The sequence below is a fragment of the Staurois parvus genome, unplaced genomic scaffold (genome assembly GCF_062004578.1).
Source record: "Staurois parvus isolate SC_StPar_1 unplaced genomic scaffold, SC_StPar_1.0 ptg000885l, whole genome shotgun sequence".
In the NCBI taxonomy this organism is placed as follows: Eukaryota; Metazoa; Chordata; class Amphibia; order Anura; family Ranidae; genus Staurois; species Staurois parvus.
The window spans coordinates 1,593,534-1,608,921 of NW_028318681.1; the positions used below are offsets into that span (position 1 = coordinate 1,593,534).

Consider the following 15,388-nt stretch of genomic DNA (forward strand, 5'->3'; position numbering starts at 1 on the left):
GTAATTCACATTGACCGTGTGCATGAGGCCTCAAGGAGATTGCACAATGTGCTGGAACTGGAGGGAGTCCAGAGAAGGACAACAAAGTTAATAAGGGGACTGGAGGACCTCAGTTACAAGGAACGACTACAAACATTAAACGTATTCTTCCTGGTGAAGACATTTGAGAGGAGATATGATAGCGATACAAATACCTCAATGGTGATTCTAGCATAAAAAACAAACAATCCAGTCTCAGGGAGTATAGGAAGACATGGGGCCACTCAATGAAATTGGATGAGAAGCAGTTTAAATATAGAGTAGGGTTTCTTTACTGTCAGAGCGGTAAGGATGTGGAACTCCCTTCCACAATCGGTGGTGTCAGCAAGAAGTATTGGTAGTTTAACCACTTGTCTACCTGGCACTTTTACCCCCTTCCTGCCCAGGCCAATTTTTAGCTTTCAGCGCTGTTGCATTTTGAATGACAATTGCGCGGGCATGCAACACTGTACCCAAACAAAATTTTTATCATTTTTTTGAGACAGATAGAGCTTTCATTTAGTGGTATTTAATCACCACTGGGTTTTTTATTTTTAAGTTTTTTCTAAGTTTCTGTTATAAAATTTTGTAAATAAGTAATTTTTCTCCTTCACTGATGTGCGCTAATGAGGCTGCACTGATGGGCACTAATAGGCTGCACTGATGGGCGCTGGTAAGTGGCACTGATGGGCATTGACAGGCATCACTGATGGGCACTGATATATGGCACTGATAAGCGACACTGATAGGCAGCACTGATAGGAACTGTTAGGCGGCACTGATTGAAACTGTTAAGCAGCACTGACAGGCACTGATAGGCAACACTGACTGGCGGCACTGACTGGCACTGAAAGGCAGCTCTGATGGGCACTGATATGTGGCATTGATGTGCACTGGTAGGCTCTGATTAGTGGCATTGATGGGCACTGGTATGTGGCATTGATGGGCACTTACAGGTGACATTGATGGGCACTGACAGGTGGCACTGATGGGGCTACACTGATCATCAGGGCACTGATGATCAGTGTAGATGTCCCCTCTGAGGAATGCCGATTACCAGCTCTCCTCTCCTCACGTGCTGACAGCGTGATGAGAGGACTGCCGATAACTGGCATTTCCTTGTTTACATGCGATCAGCTGTGACTGGACACCGCTGATCACATTACAGAGCCGACATCATCGGCTCTTTACTCTGATCAGTGATCTGCTGTGTCCCAGAACCGCCGCCCATTCGTCATTTCCTTATATGGTGGGCGGGAGGTAGTTAAAAAACAACTCTTAGATGGGCATCTTAGCGAATACAATATAAAGGGATATGGGATATGATTTTTGACATGAGCACACACACCCACATAGGTTGAACTGGATGAACTGGTGTCTTTATTCAACCTTACCACTATGTAACTATATTGTAATATATACTGTATTGTCAGCTTTAGAGTTACCCACACTAAGTAATGTTAGGTTCTACCTAAACAACCCATTCAATTTGTATGTTGTCAGATTGGCCCTCACACTGCATAATTCTTGGTAAATCTGAAGGTGGTTGTTCACTAAGGGCTCATTCACACCAGAACACATTGCGGGATACCCATGTTCCATGTGCATTTCCCACACCATGTTCAAAATGCATTGCATTTGCGATCCTCAGCCAGTGTCAATGCAATGCTAACGACACCTCAAGGTCACAAACGCAGTGCTTTTGCCTGCATCAGATCGCATGGTACATGGTTGCAGTGCATTTTTCAAAGTAGTGCTTGCACTTCTTCTGGTGAGGTGCAATGCGATTTCAGCCCAAATGAATAGGCTGAAAATACGCTGCATTACATTTGCACAGGAACATAGGTGTGTTGCTGTGCAATTCCTGGTGTGAACCAGTCCAAAGATAGTAAAAACATGACTTGAATACATTTTTTCCCCCCCAATCTTAAGTCTAAGGAGCCCATATGGAACAGACTGAGTACTATAAATATTAATACAATAATACAATAAAGTTTGTCACAAACCTGGGCCACTAATGTCACAATTTGCTGCTGTAATTAGGGACGAAGATGGAAGCTACTCTTCAATAAATAGGTCTTGAGTATTCCTAATGCACACATTAAAAACAAAACACAAGACTAGCCTCCATCTAAGTGTACAAAAAGTGTAAAAAAAATCGCACTCACTGCATAAAAGAAGATTCGGCTTGCCACATTCCCAAGACAGAGGGACCTTCAGGGACCACCATAAACAACAGTGCTGGGCAGGCAAGCGGCTGGTTCAAGCAGAGTTAAGCTGGGAAGCTACTGGTAAGAGGTGAAGTTCATCTCTCATCAGTAACTTCCCAGCTGAACTCTGCTTGAACCAGCCGCTTGCCTGCCAAGCTCTGTTGCTAATGGTGGTCCCTGGAGCTCCCCCTTTCCTGGGAATGTGACCAGCCGAATCTTCTTTTATGCAGTGAGTGCAATATGTTTTTTAACCATATTAAATTGACAAGTGTACTTGAAGCATTCTGACACCTTCCTATAGACTTAAGAGGTGAACACCGTAAGGGGGTATTCAATCAAGCAACTGCACTACTTTTCTGGCCAGATGCAGAATGTCCTGCTGCCAATTTCCGTCACAACAAACACTTTACTCCTGCGCTAGGAAAGGACTCAGTAGACCCAATAGGAATGTTCTGGAATTTTCTGGAATATGCACTGCTTGCTGCCCTCAACAGACCGGGGTGGTCCGAATACACTGGATACAAATGGAGGGCTCTGAGGAAGAGGTTGTGTCCTCGAAACGCGTTAGAAAGTTGGTCATCCAGGGTTCCATCATATGGACTCAGATGTTGTTTGGATCATACACCTTGTTCAGTCTGACATGCCTGTGTTATTATGTCCATTGTGAGTATGATACTTATTTTTGTTTCTTTAATAAATTATTTTAAACGATAATGCACTAGGTCGGTGCGCCCTTTTTCTGTTTCTCCATTTGCCAATTTCTGTAGCTTTACTAAAACTTGCGGAAGATTCAAGTGATTTTTTTATAGTACAGAGTTGTGCTATGGGTGCAAGAAATAATTATTTCCAGTTCATAGCAAATGAAACTGGAGGTAATTAGGACCAGCTGTAAGTTTACATACAGATACAGGCAGAGTCCCTGGTGTGGTGCGGTGCGATGACATGCGGTGCCCTGTAATGCGGCTCGATAAAATGATACCTACATCATTTTGCAGTGCACACCAGTGCAGCGTGTTGCTGTGAACCTGCTTTATCCCAAGCAATGATTTTTACCTTCTTTTTGCATTTTGTCGGCATTGGGCAATACTGCCCACCGCAGCACACAGGCCACTGGTGTGAACCTGCCTCTAGTAACCCCCAGTTTTTGAAGAGCACCTATAGAGTAGTAATAAATATAGTGATATAAAAGAGGAATATAACAGAGGAAAATATTTTCCTTACTTATTCTAATGAAGCTGATTTAATATACTTAAAGCCCATCTCTAGTAAATAAAAAAAATATCCACTTTTGCAGTGGGTCCCCCCAACACTGAAAGAGTTAAATTGCTTTTTGCTAACATTTTTGTCTAGTAATTCACCCTCTCTATTTATTTTGGTGGCTTCTGTCAGTGGGACTGAAAGCAAGAAGTAAAATTCTAAATTCTGAGTTGTCACCACAACCGGAATGGAGGTAAAATCTTCCAATGGGAACAACAGATCTGTTGACAACTGTCTAAGAGGGGATAATATCTTGCTTTCTGTTCTGCCTGCAAGAAAGATCAACCCAATGGGGCAAAGGCAACTATCTAAAACAGCCATTCTCAAACAGGGTTCCGTGGATTCCTAGGGTTCCTCCAGAAGTTGCTAAGGGATCTTTCAGCTGTAGCTGAGTGACCTACAGTCTGACGGTACCAGCATCGCTCTGGAGCCAACACCAATTGGGCCAGCAGTATTACACCAATGATCTTTTTAGCATGTAGGTGTGGCGTTCTGACCACGAAATGTAAGGGGGGGGAGACTTTCTCCTACTGGTCACTGATATATGGAAGGGGGGGGGCATTCTTCTTACTACGATCCACAAATGTAAGGAAGGCATTCTGTCCACTAGCTACCAATGTAAGAAGGGCATTCTTCCTACTGGCCACCAATGTAACTGGAGCATTCCTCCCACTTGCCACCAATGTAAGGGAGGCACTCCTCCTACTTGCCACCAATGTAACCAATGTATGAACATTATTCTTCCCACCAATGTGGGGGGGGGGGGGCATTCTTCCTACTGGTCACTGATATTGTGAGTAGGGTGCATTGTTCCTACTAGCCGCCAATGTAAGGGGGGCATTCTTTCCACTAAGTAGCAAAGTAAGAAGGGCATTCTTCCTACTGGCTACCAATGTAACCAAAGCATTCCTCCCACTAGCCACCAATGTAAAGGAAGCACTCCACCTACTTGCCACCAGTGTAAATGCATCATTCTTCCTACTGGCCACCAATATAAGGGAGGGGAGGCATTCTTCCCACTGGTCACTGATATATGGGTGGAGGGAATTGTTCCTACTAGCCACCAATGTAAAGGGGGCATTCTTCCTACTGGCCACCAATGTAGTCAGAGCATTCTTCCCACTAACCACCAATGCATGGGATGCACTCTTCCTACTTACCACCTATATAAGGAGGTCATTCTTTCTACTGGTCACCAATGTAAGGGGATATTCTTGCCACTGAACACATTTTACCTGGGGTTCCCTAAAAGCAGACAATTATTCCAAGGGTTCCTCTGGGGTAAGCAGATGATCTAAAAAAAAAACTAGCACAAAAAAGGTGACTATCAAAAACAAAAGAACAAAATTAGCTTTTGATATACTTTAAAACATCTTCCCTCTTTTCAATCCAAGTTTTGCTGTAGATTATTCAAAAGTACGAAAAACTGAAACCTGTTTTGTCATTATTTACTGCATTCCATTTAGGTCATTTAGGTATACTAACCATCTGCTACAACATAAATAGCTATGAGCGTGAGTACAATAATGGCTAAGCAAGTAGCACTTCTGCCTTCTACATTGAGATCCATGGTTCAAATTCTGTCAAGGGCGCTATCTGGATAGTTTGCATGCCCTCCCTGTCCATGCGTGGGTTTCCTCCCACACTCCAGACCAGTGGGTTAATTGGCCCAAGTATGTGTGTGTGCATGTGAGACAGATTGTAAGTGCCTTGAGGGCAGGCACTCATGTGAATTTACAGTATGTAAGGAGGAATGTCACCAGCACACTGAGGATCACCAATATGGGTCCAAACGTTTCAATGAACGATCACATAGTTACAGAAAGACTCAGGGGTCCTGCAAGACTCCGAAAAGTTTCCTTGCTGTAACTATGTGATCATTCATTAAAACTTTTTGACCCATATTGGTGATCTTCGGTGTGCTGGTGACATTCTCCCTTGCTGATTCTGTTCGGTTCCAACCGACGGTCGCTGCAGCACCCACTTATACACACACACATTTTTAACGCAGGAACATGTGTGCGTTTGGATTGTACACTTGCATTCTGTACAGTATGTAAAGCACTGCAGAAAATGGTTACCACTGTACAAATACGTGTAATAAATATATGATAAAACACAGGACAGCATAGCTTTCTATGATAACTACCAACTATAAAACTATTGCAATGGAGAAATGGAAAAGTAATACAACTAAAGCTGGCCATACATCAGGCTGAATGAAAAAAAAAAAATCTAACAGATTCCTCCATCCACTCTACACAGTGCAGGCAGCCAAATCTCCTGCTGTGGTCATTGCATCCTGACAGTCGGTCCCATTGGCTGTGAAAATACCTGAACAGTGACTGTATCTGATTGGATGCAGCCATTGTTCAATCAACAATTTTCCGTCTGGCTCCTACACTTTTTCAATTGATCTATCAGGCGGGAGCCAGCCGACAGAACCTCCCATTAATTCAATTTCGGAGGGTTCAACTGTGTATGTTCAGCTCTAGGAGACAGCAGAGACAGGCTATCCTGTGCAGAGTCAGTGTAGGGACCGATCCCTTGTATGTACTGAACACATTGAGGAAAGCACAATCTACATTGGAGGCATGACTAATGACTGGATTGTACTGCAGGAGCAGAAATGACTTTGTTATATACAGCACATACTTCCACCGCCTTGAGCAAAGTCCCATCTGTCAGATCCTGTATCCCCAGGCTTCACTTCCCACCAATCACCAAGAGATCCACACATCAATCAAAGAAAGGTCCTAAGCATCACTGCAGCCTGCTCACCCTGTGCCATCAATGTGTCATTAACATTTACACAGATCAGCCATAACATTATGACCACGCACCATAAATCATCAAAGCATGGACCTCTGAAGGTATGCTGTGGTATCTGACACCAAGCCTTCAGTAGCAGATTCTTTAAGTCCTGTAAGTTGCATGGTGGTGTCTCCATGTATCGGATGTGTTTTTACAGACCATCCCAGAGGTACTTGTTTGGATTGAGATCTGGAGAATTTGGAGGCCAAGTCAAGACATCGAAATACTTGTTGTGCTTATCTAGCCATTCTTGAACCATTTTTGCAGTGTGGCAGGGCACATGCTGAAAGAGGCCACTGCCATCTGGGAATGCCAAGTCCATGAAGGGGTGTATACGGTCAGCAACAATGCTTAGGTAGGTGTCAAAGTAACATCCACATGAAGGACAGGACCCAAGGTTTCCCAGCAGAACAATGCCCAAAGCATCACGCTTCTTCCCATACTGCATCCCGATTCCATCTATTTCCCAGGTAAGCAATGCACACCCAACCATCCACATGATTTAAAAGAGAACATGATTCATCGGACCAGTCCACCTTCTTCCATTGCTCTGTGGTCCAGTTCTGATGATCATGTACCCATTGTAGGTGCATTTGGCTGTGGACATGGGTCAGCATGGGCCCCCTGACTGGTCTGCGGCCATACAGCCCCTTACACAACAACGTACGATGCGCTGTATGTTCTCACACCTTTCTACCGGAACCAGCATGAACCTTTTCAGCAATTTGATCTAGAGTAGCTCTTCCACTGGATCGGACAACACGGGCCAGTCTTCACTCCCCATACAAAAAAGAAGGGTTTGTGAAAAGGAATTCACAGAAAGCGGCTACATTATGAACAGAATGTGATACTCAGAAAAATTTCCAAAAATTATGCTTTATTACATATAAATATTTGACATATGGGCAATCGCCCTGGTTTACCATCACCTCAGTATGAGACAATACACACAGACCTAAAACCATATAAAATGACACCAAGACCGGTCTGGATAGATGTGCTGCAAAGACAATGACCACTGAAGTCTAAAGTCTTTGTAGCACTGGCACATAGGTTAACACTTCCCAAAGGAGGTGTACACAAAAATTATACCATAGGTATATAGTGTCACATGTAATAAATATAAAGACATGTGTCAAAACCATATAGGTTCTATCCCATAGAGGGGAATTCCCAAAAAATATACCAAAGGTATGAAATATCACATGTATACAATGCAGCGAGCACAGTGTGCGTCAAAAGAGAGGCATAACCATAAGCCTATGTTAGGCAGCAAAAAGGATATCACAAATGAAATGCAGTACAGTCCCATGCCAGCACATGTGGTTGGGGCCCATTCATCTGTAATATAAGTGACTGATTCTTAGGACTTTTAGATATAAATAACGCCCCAGTTGTTGCCTGGATGGAGAAACAGATGCAAGTAGCAGAACACTGCTTCAAGTGATTTCTTCACCACAGCATGTGGACTACACACCACTTTTTGTTGAAAACAAGATAAGGCCCAGCGGCTCCTCCGCCCGTTGAAATATATGTGGCATGCCTTGTTTCCTATATAAAGCACCATAATGTCCCCATCCTGTAGTAAGACAAACAATATGAGGGAAGTCACTGTAAGAGCATTCACTCGATAATAGACGTTTATGCCATATAGGTCACAAGGGACCTTTAATCTAATGTCCTGTAACAGTCCACTCACCACCTGTGCAATGGGTAGTAAGAACGAAAAGGATATCCTTCATAAGTACTGCCCTTCAAAAGGTACTGCTGTATGGAACCAAGGAACCACCGCTAACATCAGCCGACATACCGCGGGTTCCAACCTCTCCATGGCACCTGTGCCGCCTAAGTATGCCTCATGGCATGTGAAGATGGCTACCTCCTTGTAGGTCAGCGTGCGTTCCACCTAGTGCGCATGACCGGAAGTGACGTATCTGACGTATGATGTCAACGCGTTTCGCCGATGGGCGTATCTCACTCAGCTTCTTCAGGACCAATAGTCTTCACTCCCCACCTACATCAGTGAGCCTTGGCCACACATGATCCTGTCCCCAGTTCCCTTGTATTCCTTCCTTGGACCACTTTTGGTTGGTCCTGACCATTGCAGACCAGGAACATCCCACAAGAGCGGCATTTGTGGAGTTGCTCTGACCCAGTCCTCTAGCCATTACAATTTGGCCCTTGTCAGAATCACTCAAATCCTCATGCCTGCGCATTTTATCTGCTTTCAATACATCAACTTAAGGGACAACATGTTCACTTGCTGCTTAATATATCCCATCCAAGTTCAGGTGCCAATAGAACAAGATAATCAATATCATTCTCTTTACCTGTCATAATGTTATGGCTGATCTGATCGGTGTACTTCCAGAGCCACGGGCAATCTGTCCATCTGTCAGATCCTGTATCCCCAGGCTTCACTTCCCAACAATCACCAAGTGATCCATATAAAGAAATGTTCCAGGCCTCCCTGCAGCCTGCTCATCCTGTACCCTTAATGTGTCATTTAACCACTTGCCCACCAGGAATTTTCCCCCCCTTCCTGCTCAGGCCAATTTTCAGCTTTCAGAGCTGTCACACTTTGAATGACAATTGCGTGGTCATGCAACATTGTACTCATATGAAATTTTTATCATTTTTTGAGACAGATAGAGCTTTATTTTGGTGGTATTTAATTACCTCTGGGCTTTTTATTTGTTTCTGAACAAATCAAAAACCACTAAAAATTTTGAAAAAAAAAAGTTTTTTCTTAGTTTCTGTTATAAAATTTTGTAAATAACTGATTTTACTCCTTCACTGATGTGCACTAATGAGGCTGCAGTGATGGGCACTGATAGACGGCACTGATGGACACTGATGAGGAGGCACTGGTAGGTGGCACTGATAGGCATTGACAGGCATCACTGATGGGCACTGAAAGGCAGCATTCATATATGGCACAGATAGGAAGCACTGACTGGCACTGATAGGCGGCAGTGATGGGCACTGATAGGCGGCACTGATTGGCAGCACTGATAGTTGGCACTGACTGGCACTGAAAAGTGGCACTGAAAGGCAGCTCAGATGGGCACTGATATGTGGCATTGATGTGCACTGATAGGCACTGATATGTGGCATTGATGTGGTAGTGATGGGCACTGACAGGTGGCATTGAAGGGGTTACACTGATCATCAGGGCACTGATCATCAGTTCCTGATGATCAGTGTAGATGTCCCCTCTAAGGAATGCCGATTACCAGCTCTCCTCTCCTCATGAGCTGTCAGCGTGACAGCTCGTGAGGAGAGGAATGCTAATAACCAACATTTCCGTTTTTACATGCAATCAGCTGTTATTGGACACAGCTGATCACATGACAGAGCAGACATCATCGGGTGTTTCCGCTGATTGATGATCCGCTGTATCCCAGGGACACAGCACAACACCGATCGCTGCGCACTCGTGGTTAGAGTGGGAGGACATCATATGACGTCCTCCCCGAATGAGAGAACCGCCACCTGTCCGTCATTTCATTATATGGCGGGGGGAGGCGGTTAAAACGGTATTTTCCTCAAGACCAAAAGTGTAATATATTGCAGCTTTCCAATCATTAGGTGTGTTAGTTGCATTAGTTTTCTTATTTTAAGGTTTATTCCTTCTGTTTTCATCTAGTGATCTAGCCAGTAATACACTTCCTGTCTTAGAGTGCCCCAACTCTGGATGAAGGAGCACAGGGGGCACAGCAGACAGTAGCAGAGTCAGTCTGGGTGGAGGGGAGTGTTAGATGTACTAGCAGATTAAGATACATTAAAAATGAAATCACACACCAGGTAATACTTCTTAAAGCAGAACTTCATCCCAAAGCGAATGTTCCGGTCATCCTCCTCCTCCCCCCTCCTCTGCCACATTTGGATTATATTTTTTTTTGGGGGGGGGGAGCCACCTGGTTTTGACAAGTACCCACTTCCAGTCGGATCACTACGGTGGATCCACTGGAGATTCTCCTCCCCCCTGCCCACAACCTTCTGGGACAGGCCACAGGTCCCAGAAGGCTGCAGGACCACAACAAGGCACAGTAGGCTGCCCATAGTCAACATGCCGGCGCCAGGAACTCAAAGTCTGGTGAAGAACTGGCTCGGGTGAGGACAGTGCTGGATCCTTGGACAGGAGAGTGGCTGTTTAATGAAGGTGAGCAGCTAGTTTTTGGAACCCTGGCTAATACTCCTCTTTAAGCAGTTACAGCAGGGTTTGTCCTTTTAGGATAAAGGTTTTTCATAAATAAATAAAAACTGATCATTGTAAGCATCTCTGTCAGTGAAAAATGGTTGGTCTCAACCCCCTATTTGCTACATCTGCAGGACAGCTTGTTCCTTTAAAAAAAACAGCAGACTTACTGGCAGGATTGTCAGATGAAAGTTAAAGAAAGTCTAAAAGGAAAACTAATGCAGCTATCACATCTAAGAATTGGTAATCTCAATATAATACATTACCACTTTCACTTCCCAGCAATCACCAACAGATCCTTCCATCATTCCACAGAAGAGTCCTGGGCATCCCTGCAGCCCGCTCATCCTAACATTTACATAGACATTGAAATCCCCCATGACATCTTTCAGCTGCTGTAGGTGGAGGTGCTGATGGCCAGGATCTCAGGCTATGCTTCATAGGAAGTGTGCTTCTTGCAGCTTGAAGATGACCATAACACACCCAGCTGTCTCCATAGACAAGAGCTGATTTCTAGCTGATCCTTAGCTGCACCTTCAGCTGTCACACGCCTAGGCTCCTCTGCAGGATGCACGCCCTGACACCCGAGGTATTGATCACAGGCTGCCCGCTGATCACTGCCATCATCATCCTCCTCCTCCTGCAGCACCATGGTCAGCTAGGAATAAAACAAGGCGCTCCAATCATGCAAAGGGTGCAAACAAGCATCCATCACCCCATCACACTGCGGCATGATGCATCTGTCTCCATAACGTACGATGTACAGACATTGCACTCTAAAGCATCGCTGTTCTTACCCTCCCGGCTGCCTTCTGTTATCCCCTTCCCGTGAGTGATGCTGAGGGATGGTACCGCTCCTAGACGCCGCACCACTAGGGGGCGAAATCTTCTGCAGCCAATACAAAGAGCGGGGCTGAGAGTGTGTGTGCACGCAGGCGCCATCTTTGTCTCGGGCTACACATCGGTCACAAGGGAAAGTATGTCATTATTTTCTTGAAAATACGTTCTCTAATATTTGGGTCTTGATAAATTAGAAAAAAAGAAAGTATTTGTAGAGAAAAAGTCAAAGTCAGTTTAGGTATTTATGCAGGAGCCTACGATTGTATTCCAGTATTAAATATGGCTCCTAGGTGATGGTAATGAGTGAGGTGAGATTTCAGTTCTTTGATTTGTGAGCACTTGAATGCTCTTTTTATCTATTCACTTACCCTATGTTCACACCTGAGCGTTTTCTGCAGCGTTTTGCAGAGACGCAGTACAGTCCATTTAACATGATTTCCTATTGGACATTTATTTTATTTCAGGTACTTCTATAGCGCCGTCCATTTACGCAGCGCTTTACATATCTATTGTACATTCACATCAGTTCCTAACCCTCAAGGGGCATACAATCTTAGGTTCCTAACTTACATTCATACATACACATACTAGGGCCAATTGAGACAGGAGCCAATTAACCTACCAGCATGTCTTTGGAGTGTGGGAGGAAACTGGAGGACCCAGAGGAAACCCACGCAGGCACAGGGAGAACATGCAAACTCCAGGCAGGTGGTTCCGTGGTTGGGATTTGAACCAACACGGGCGGACTGACCATTTGGAAACTCGGGCACTGCCCAAGGGCCCGGAGTCAGTAGGGGGACCCATGAGATGCCCCTGGTACCTTTCATAGGCTTTTTTGGGTGTGGTTTGAGTGTGGGCGAGGACACAGGGGCCCCATGATCCTCTATTGCTCGGGGGCCCCATGAGTTGTCAGTCCGCCCCTGAACCAACGACCCTAGTACTGCCAGGGGGAAGTGCTAATCATGTTAACTTCTGCGCGTTTTCACCCAGTGCGTTTTTTTTTAAAGGGTCAACCCGGGTTCACAATTGCAGCATATCGCATGTGATTCGCACAGAAACCGTACCGCATTCCAGTGCAAATCACATGCGAATTCTGTGCGGTGAGATTTGAGCTGGCTCGAATCGCACCGCATCCGTACCAAAAAGGTGCAGGACCCTTTTTTTGGTCTGCACTAGAATCGGATCACATGGGTATTCACACCAATGCGATCTGATTCTGCACATCAAACTGCATTTAACTCAACATACACACCCACATCGGTTTTGCATGAACGAGGTGCGATTGTGATGCGGTGCAGAATTCGCGCAGAAACCGCTGCAAATTCTGCGCTGCATCAGTGTGAACCCAGGCTCAGGGACTTTTGTTAACGCAAAAAGTTCCGTTTTTGGTTCTATAGACTTCAATGGAAACGCTGCAGAAAAGCATGTATTGCGTTTTTACCACATTTTTGATGCGTTTTGCATCTTAATTCTGCCTAGCAACAAGAAAAATGAAAAAAAAAACGCAAAACACATAAAAAATGCAGACGCAAAAACGCAATGCAGAAACAACTCAAATGCAACCTGCATAGGTGTGAACCTAGCTTTAGTAGGTTTGTAGCTGTCTTGTTTTTTAATATTTTCCTATGTTCAGTTTAAGATGGTGCCATGCCCCTGGTTTCCTGCTTCAGAACAAGGAAAAAGAACTCTGGCGCCCATCGAAGACTTGATTTTTTTTAACCACTTGCCCTCCAGATGATTTACCCCTCTACCTGACCAGGCCATTTTTGCGATACGGCGCTGTGTTACTTTAACTGAGAATTGCGCGGTCATGCAACACTGCACCCAAATGAAATTGATGTCCTTTTTTCCCACAAATAGAGTTTTCTTTTGCTGGTACTTGATAGCCTGTGCGGTTTTTATTTTTTGCGCTATAAACAAAAAAGACCGACAATTTTGAAAAAAAAAATATTTTTGACTTTTTGTTATAAAATATATAGAGTAAAAAAAAATATACAAACAAATTTTTTCATAAATGAGGCCAAAATGTATTCCGCTACATGTCTTTGCTAAAAAAAATCTCAATATGTGTAAATTAATTGGTTTACGTGAAAGTTATAGCGTCTACAAATGGCGGTATATCAAGTTAGGTCCATATATATTTGGACACCGGCACATTGCTTTGATTATCAGTGTAAATGTGTGCTGTCACTATTGCTGGATATCGGCTTTCCTTTCCTCACACAGTGACTAGGAGAAGAAAGGAAAAGCCGATAACTGTCAAGTTTGTTTACATGTGATCAGCTGTTATGGGACACAACTGATCACATGTTAAAGGGCTGCTGTGATTGGCCCTTAATCTTGGTCTGTGATCAGTTGTATCCAAAGGACACAGCAATCACAGAGCGTGCCCAATGCATGAACTAGATGACTGCGCTGTAACTGTCATTCGGATATGGTGCCATCTGGAACTGCTTAAAGAATAAGTTCACCTTATGGGAAAAAGTTTTTTTTTTTTTCAGGAAAAAAAATTTGTATTTATTATTTTTTCCCTAAAGAGCCTGGAATCCATTGCACCTGTGATCAGTGGATCAGGGGTGCAATGTCAGACTCCTGCAGACAAGTCCTGTAGCTTTCAGCCCGTACCTTCATACGGGCTGACTGTTTAAAAGCTTCATTCAGAACTACAAGCCGTCAGCAGCAATGGCTGACAGTAGTTGTAGTTCATGCATTCACAGTAAACTTTGAATGAATGACGCGGCCATGTGCTGCTTTTGAACTGTGACAGCAGATGCAAGGAGAGGATCCCCTGCCCGCTGTCACATTGAGCATCATCTGGGTACCGGTAATTTAGCTTTGCAGTCTGTGTCTGTTACTGTCTGCTTCTCACATTGTGATTTCTGCACACCACTGCAGTCTTCTGAGCCTGTAAGAACACTGATGATGAACGGTGAATGTGGAGGGTTAGGGGTAAAGGGAGGGGAGGATTTCATTTCTTATGATCATCACTCTAGAGTGTCTCTAGAGAAACAAAGGGTTTCTTTCTGCTTCATTGAAGGTGCTGATCGCATGTGGATTAGGAGACACTGTAGGAGGACAAAAAAAGTGTGGCAGTCCAAAAAACCTACGAGAGAATTAGCTCTGAGAGTAAGCACTAGCCATCCTAAGGAAATTGGCTGTGTTCTAGTAATAAGATAGGTGATTTTGGGGTCCCTAGGGGTCTAGCCAGTACATGAGGTTGGCAACCCCCTGTTCATCAATATGACATGTTTTTCAGATTACAAAGAAAGACGAGTGCACAGCCAGAAGTTGTGCTATTGCTTAATATGGCTATTATCATTGTACTTTAGGCACAGGCAGGCTGACTTTATAACATAGCTCAACCCAATTGGTTTTCTTGTAGGAGAAGTGAGGAACAGTTAAAATGGCTGTTAGGTTTTTAATTCTGTCTAGAAGATTTTCCCTTACCGCCTGTCTACGGGGAAATGAAGGGAGCAGTTATCACTGGGACAAGAAAATCATAGCAATAAAAAGATTGTCAAAAGCTCTACACCTTTCTCCATCTACAAAGAATATGTTTTAGTCTGTGTCCTCTCTGGCTACATTGTCCATCAGTTCCTGTCCTAAGTGGCCTTTCCACTGAATGTAGGGGAAATCATCCATTTTCATACAGTGTACATACCTGTAGACAGTGGGTGCTGTAGTGATGGCACCAAAGTGTAAACATCCAGAGATTAGTGAATGTCCCCTGCATACCAAGGTGCCTAATAAGAGCTTTTAAAGGAAAATGCAATATTTTGATAGTAAAAATGGGCCCCATTATTTATTTATTATAGGTACTTATATGGCGCCATCGATTTTCACAGCACTTTACATATACAGTGGGGCAAAAAAGTATTTAGTATTTAGATTGTGCAAGTTCTCCCACTTAAAAAGATGAGAGAGGCCTGTAATTGGCATCATAGGAGGACCTCAACTATGAGAGACAAAATGAGAAAACTAATCCAGACAATCACATTGGCTGATTTGGAAAGAATTTATTTGCAAATTATGGTGGAAAATAAGTATT

General features: G+C 44.0%; 1 protein-coding gene and 1 long non-coding RNA gene across 4 annotated transcripts in view; one reads left to right on the top strand and one right to left on the bottom strand.

The window, feature by feature from the left end:
* The window catches only part of LOC149442480 (tropomodulin-2-like), a 156,036-nt gene extending 144,655 nt beyond the window's left edge, over positions 1–11,381 (bottom strand). The window contains exon 1 of the mRNA XM_089656085.1: positions 11,298–11,381. The gene's annotated coding sequence lies outside the window, so the exon portion shown is untranslated. The remainder of the gene's footprint in view (positions 1–11,297) is intronic.
* LOC149442481 (uncharacterized) overlaps positions 10,341–15,388 on the top strand; it is an 876,277-nt gene continuing 871,229 nt past the window's right edge. Inside the window, exon 1 of one of the 3 annotated variants that reach the window (XR_016307175.1) lies at positions 10,341–10,464. This is a non-coding gene — a long non-coding RNA (uncharacterized LOC149442481). Of the gene's footprint in view, positions 10,465–11,453; positions 11,478–11,623; positions 11,649–15,388 lie in introns of those variants that run through there. The other 2 variants (XR_016307176.1, XR_016307168.1) reach the window with 2 other exon arrangements.